The sequence below is a fragment of the Pseudochaenichthys georgianus genome, chromosome 5 (genome assembly GCF_902827115.2).
Source record: "Pseudochaenichthys georgianus chromosome 5, fPseGeo1.2, whole genome shotgun sequence".
Taxonomy (NCBI): Eukaryota; Metazoa; Chordata; class Actinopteri; order Perciformes; family Channichthyidae; genus Pseudochaenichthys; species Pseudochaenichthys georgianus.
In genome coordinates, this window is record NC_047507.1 from 33262065 (window position 1) to 33268585 (window position 6521).

The following is a 6521-nucleotide window of genomic DNA, read 5'->3' on the forward strand; positions in this document are numbered from 1 at the left end:
TGTACATGTACTATTATATTATATACTACACAGCAATGGCATAACACACCCATGTGTACGACAAAAAGGTCCACACATACAACCTTATGCTTTTGAAATCAGAATATTCTTTACCTATCCAAACATGAATAATCACGACACAGTTGATATCAACTCGGAACTTTATTGTCAAAATCAACGGTTAAAAAAAACCCATAAAAAAAAACTAAATGTAGCCTACTTGTATTTTGTATAAATGTCACTAAATATTTTTACAGAAGCTTTGTGAGCTGGTGCTGGGGCTTCCTTGGACGCAGGATCAGAGTGGTGATTCCGGCCTGCGTTGTCCTCAGGATACGCAGGGAGTTTCCTGATCCGTGAAATGTCGATGTTGGGTTCAGACAGCAGCCAAATTGAACCGTGTAGCATACCCGGCGATGACCTCCTCCCTCTCAGGTCGCTCATAATGGTGCAGGGTCCACAAAGACTTGGTCGAAGATGAGGTCCATCAAGTTGCCCACGTAGGGCTGTGCAATGGTAAAAAAAGCACAACAAAAAATGTGGTTTAGATTAGTATATGCATGTAAAAAACTGAAACTTCTTTCTAATTTTTTTATTTTATATTTGTAAATAGTTGTATAATAAATATTTTAAACACTTACGGAATGTGGGGTCAGTCTTTACTGGTTTTGCTCTGCATTCTCCCTTCCTGGCCTTTGGGAACTGCAGTTTATACAGAGGGTTTCCAGTGGATGTAGTGGCTTGTGCACGCTCAGCGTTTTCATTGTAGTGCAGGGCTGCCAGGTACAGTCTTTCATTTCCGCCATGATAAAAAAAAATGTAAATAATAGCAAAGGATGTACAAATTGTCACTAATTAGTAAGTATGTGAGGTGCTGGCCTGTAAAGAAGAACACATAGTTATAACAAAATCATCTCAACTTAGTATTCAGGATGAGAAAATACTATTTGGATAAATATAGTCTGAAATCCCAAAAGATGGGGCTAAAACTCTATTTAGCAAAACTCTCTATTTAGCAAAGCTCTCTATTTAGCAAAGCTCTTTGCTTAGCCTTTTCCAATCTGAGTTAGTTTTGAACCGTAACGTGCATGCTGTGTTTCTGACTCAATACAGATGATGTGTTGGAGAGGGGCTGAGCTCAGTAGACTGACTGTAATGAGTGCTAGCCACTAATTAGCCTGTTGCTAGAGGTAAGGCCTTGTCAACAACAACAGACCAACGGGGCTTTAGCTGAGTTTTACTCATGGTGTGTGTGTCCCCTCGCATACATACACAGTGTTGTATCCTAACACATCCCCATTTATATTCATGTGCGCAAACAAGTAAACACACAAAAGCTTTTACATATAACGCTGCAAAAACCGGCATGTCTCATTAGCGTAGCGTAGCATAGCTTAGCTTACAGATCGATGATATCTGATCGTTCTTACAGACTACAATCACAAAAGCTTTTACATATAACGCTGGAAAAAACGGCATGTCTCATTAGCGTAGCGTAGCTTAGCTTACAGATCAATGATATCTGATCGTTCTTACAGACTACAATCACAAAAGCTTTTACATATAACGCTGGAAAAAACGGCATGTCTCATTAGCGTAGCTTAGCTTACAGATCAATGATATCTGATCGTTCTTACAGACTACAATCACAAAAGCTTTTACATATAACGCTGGAAAAAACGGCACTTGCCTACAGAAGATTACGTTTGTTATTATAACTTACTCAATATGATTTTAGAGGATACAAAATACTAATAAATAGGAGAATAAATACTTGTGTTATCGCCTCGGGCGTGGCTTTACAGCCTTCACACAGATCGCCATTACGGCAGTATGTCTGAACATGTTAGCAAATGCCTGATAATTCAAATAAAAGACAAAGCAAAGACTGCGGAGCGTACAAAATAAAATGCTACAAAAATATATAAACACCTAACCGATTACTATTTCGGTTTGAGGCGACATTGATGCGGCGAAGCTACATGCTACATGCTACAAGCTAGAGATAGCTTTATCAGGAAAAACACCGCTAAATAAAAACTTACAGCTTCAAAATTGGATGTGTCCTCACTGGCCTGGTCCCGGATGGTTGGTATTGATCCCGGGTTTAGCATTACTTTGGAGGCATATCCGTGTTGGACTTGAGACAAGTTCATAAACATGTCCGTCGTAAAATGTTTGGAACACACAAACAGAAATCTTCCGTGGTCTTCTGGCACATGTCCCTTGTAAATGAAGTCTAGCCACAGATTCATTTATTTTTCCACTGATGGCATTGCATGCAGTCCCCTGTCCCGAGTCTTGCAGCCAACAACAGCACAACGTTTAACTATCTTAGACATCCTGGCAAGAGCAGGCAAAAACAGGCAAAAACACAGATGTGGGTTGATTTAGCCTGCCGATAGCCTATATGCGAATGAGAGGTTTGGCAATGCACGTGGCCGTGGCTCATTCCCCTGATAGGTGGAGAGTTGACCAATAAACCGAGGACTTCTCTGTGACGTAGAAAAGTATTGAAATCTGGATCCGTTTTTTTCAGATCCGTTGCAGCCCCTTTTTTAGAGATTTGGCGAAGGAGGAAAATAGAGAGGGTTGTGTTTTCTGACACTTGGTGAGTTTCCTGGAACACCGGGGACACATATTCATGTATAAAAGACGTACAAAGGTGCATTTTGCATGATAGGTCCCCTTTAAGTTGCATTACTGCCAACTACAGTATGTATTTCTGCTGAGTGTTATTATTTTATTGGATAAAAAAAGTTAGGAAACGCCCCTATACGATCCGCCCCTATACGATCCGCCCCTCCCTTACGAAAAAACACTATAGTATTACTATTGAGAATTACTATAGAAATACCACAAAAAACTGCGATAGTATTTCTATGGTGTTTTGGGACACACTATAGAGAATTACTTTAGTAATACTATAGAGTTGGCTATGGTGATCTTATAGTGAAGTTACAGTTATACTATAGTGTTTCCTGTAGTATTTCTATGGTTTTTCAGCCACTATAGGAAATTACTATAGCTATACTATTGAGTTTTATGTAGTATCACTATAGTGCTTTATATATTATTTCTATGGTTTTTTGGAACACACTACAGAAAATTACTATAGTAATACTATAGAGTTGGCTATGGTGATCTTATAGTGAATCTATAGTTAATTAGCTTTAATAATGATGTATTCATTCCTATAGTAAGTATGGTATCAACAAATACAAGTTAGCAAGCAGAGCAGTTTCAATTTGAAAGATAGGGACTTTATTAACAAAATAAAATACATTGTTCACAGAATATGAATACGAAAAAGTGTCCCAACCCCTATATATAAACACATTTCACATTCATATACTTAAAACCCATGCCTCTCCACCAAGTCAGAGAAGCAAACTTTAACAAGTTTGAGGCTGGTCTTCTCGGTAAGAATGGCATTAGTTTGCAGTTCATCAAATACTGCTGGAATTTTCTTCTTAAGTAGATCAGTTAGGCCATTCACAGGGTATATGCAGGAATCCTGAAGTCAAATTTAATACCTTTTAAGACCTTTTTAAGACCCTTTCTATATATTTTAAGACCTCATCGCAACTTCGAGTTCTAACCGGTTACATTGGCGAGACACTTTACCTCACATTTACTATTGATTGTAAGACAGCACAACTAAACAGAGTGCAGACAGACTCCTGAAGCCTCCTCTCCACATGAACTTCAACCTCTCTGTGAAGGTCAGGTTTAATGCAGTATGCTGCTTTGTTGCTTCTGGACTCTGTGCTCTTTCATTCCAGTAAAACCATCAGAAACCAGTACAAACCAGTATTTGACCAATATACAAAACAATTGACAAAACTTTGAACTATGAAATATATGAAACGTTGGTGAGCTTCAGCGGGGTAATGCCATATAGGAGCTCCCTCACAAACACCCAGGGGTTAAATTGGGCTGGGGCTGTCCGGGGCTAAGCCCGGCACATAGGACGATGCTCTGATGTCATCCCCCTCACACATTTGTCATATGTTTACAAAAAACGATAAATATGTTAAGACTTTTCTCGTTCTTAATATAGACTATATTTAGGGTCGATATGTGTTGACCTTACTTTAAAATAGCAGATCTCTGTGACCGGATATAGTTTGGCTTAGACCCCGGCCCCACGAGGACGCATACAGTAAAACGCATACGCAAACGCAAAAAAGTCTTCCGTTCACACGCATTCGATTCATTAATGTGTCCGTTCACACTAGACCGCTGGAAACGCTGTAGTACATATGCCAGGCCTGTAAGTGGCGCTGCTGCCGCCACAAAATACACCAAAAGCAGCGAAGAAGACCCCGGAGCATGGTTGCCCTTCTGTTTATTCTCCGCGGTGGACGGCGTGTTCTCCTGCTGTATCTCTCTCAGGTAGTCCACCAGCAGATAAACCACAGAGCGGAGCAAGGCAACGAAACTTAAAATAAGAAGCAGCATTTTATGGCACGCTCTGCATGGGGCCGCCTTGAGGGGGTTTCCCGACATGTTGTTTCAGTAAATTAAAGGGTGTTTCATGTTGTCGTTGCTGTGGACCTTCTTAATACCTTGGAAAATGCCGTTTAATACTTTGTAATACTTTTTAATAGCCTTAATTTTCGCTAAATTGATTTATCAACTTTTAATACTTTTTAAGACCCCGCGGACACCCTGATTCAGAAGAACTGGTTCTTGGCTGAACAAAACAATAAGAGCAAGCACAGCACAAAGTAAAGTTCTGGTCTGTGTGATTTTTTGAAACACAATTTAACAAGCATGATACATGTATACCTGAGTTTGACAGACTTCTCTTAGGACAGGCTGAAGATCCAGTGCTTCAGAAAAGTGCACTTGGAATCTGTCAAAGTTACTGATGTTCTCACTTCTATCAATATCTATAAACTCTTTGAAATCTGTGTTGTATTTTAAAATCCTATCCAGGACAAATCCAAATTCACCTGTTTCTTCCAGGAGATGGTTTGTGCTCTGGACACTGTAGATTATTCTATTAATTTCCTTTTTGCTAGGACTTTAACAGATTCCTGCAGCTCATTCCCGCTTCCTGTAATTATAAGAAAAAGACAAATTCATCCAGATGTTGACTAATCATATTATGCCAGATTAAATTAAATGCCATCATCTATCATCTTCTAGTTAAACCCATTAATACACACCTTATATAAATTATAAGCAGTATGGTAATTTTAAGTTAATTAACTTCACCCATAGAGACAACTTCTAGCGAAGCACAGGGGATATTCTGCTCAGCCTCCAGTGGCGTTTTCTCCTGGAGGCTGGGTATTTCTTCATATTTTTTATTTGTATTAAAAAACATCTCTCCACTGTTGTCAGTGAGTATTTTACAAAGACTGAAACAGCGCTCCTCTAAATTAATGTGTGGTGAAACACAGTATTGCACGCTACTCACTCTATACTATACCCGCAGTCCGCTGTGTCAGGGACATGTCAGGCCCTTCCCTTCCGACCAATCAAATAATCGTAAGGGAAGGCCCAACGTGCAGTGTGTGACGCTGCATCTCACATACACAAGTTGCCTTAGCGACAAGAGGCAGATATGAAATCTCCCTTCTACACAATATAATATTTGCAAGTATAGAGTAGTGGCTGATGTTTTAGTCAGAAACAGGTAAACTGTAGTGTACACGTACTACTAATAACTTTAGTGCGAGTAAGTTACATATTTGCACTGTAAGAGACTGTATATCAACGCGGCCTCTGTCGGTCTTCTCACTTGCACTTTCCCGCCACATCTGGCCAAACAATGAAACCTAGCCAAAGTAGCTAGATAGCATTAAACATATAGCTGCTAATGCTATCAATAATACCGATTGAAGAATGATGGTCACAGAAAAGAGTGTAAGCTACATTAAGTCAAGATAAAATAAATATAATAAAATAGAAGAACGGCTTAAAGGAAAATAATTGTCATCCAGGCAGCTAAACTCAAACAATAGTTAGCTGTTCAACATTGGCAAAACATATTTATTTAAGTTTAAAAATATGTATTTAGACCCCTAGCTTGTTCACATTATGACAACATATCTGCTCACTTTGTTAAAAACGTTTTGTTTCTGTAACTTACCTAGAGTTAGACTCTCCTCTGCTGACATCCATCCTCCACAGCAGCCAGAGGTGAAATGGCAGTTGGGACATTTGATGGACAGTTGAAAAATGATACATTTGAAATAACTCAACCGTGATTGGGCAGGACAGTGCCCAATGACAGTGCCCAATGTTAGCCCAGTGTTAGTCAAAACTAATATGTTGACTATGTGCATTTTAATTTTTTCGACTACACTGTGTAAAATAGTTCAGAAATGACACTGAATGTGTTGAATTGCCTTTGACACAGCAGTGTGTTAAAAAAAATGACATTAATTCTAGGAGTGTAATACTTTTACAAACACTATGGTAATAATATGCATTCATTATGACAATATCATATTACTATAGGAGTGGTATAGTGTGTTCAAAAAACAACTACAGAAACTAATTAT

General features: G+C 39.0%; 1 long non-coding RNA gene across 1 annotated transcript in view; it reads right to left on the reverse strand.

The window, feature by feature from the left end:
- The window catches only part of LOC117446638 (uncharacterized), a 30469-nt gene extending 24296 nt beyond the window's left edge, over positions 1-6173 (reverse strand). Inside the window, exons 1-2 of the long non-coding RNA XR_004552168.2 lie at positions 6107-6173; positions 4962-5065 (exon numbers count right to left, since the gene is read on the reverse strand). This is a non-coding gene — a long non-coding RNA (uncharacterized lncRNA). The remainder of the gene's footprint in view (positions 1-4961; positions 5066-6106) is intronic.
- Between the last annotated feature and the right edge of the window lie 348 nt (positions 6174-6521).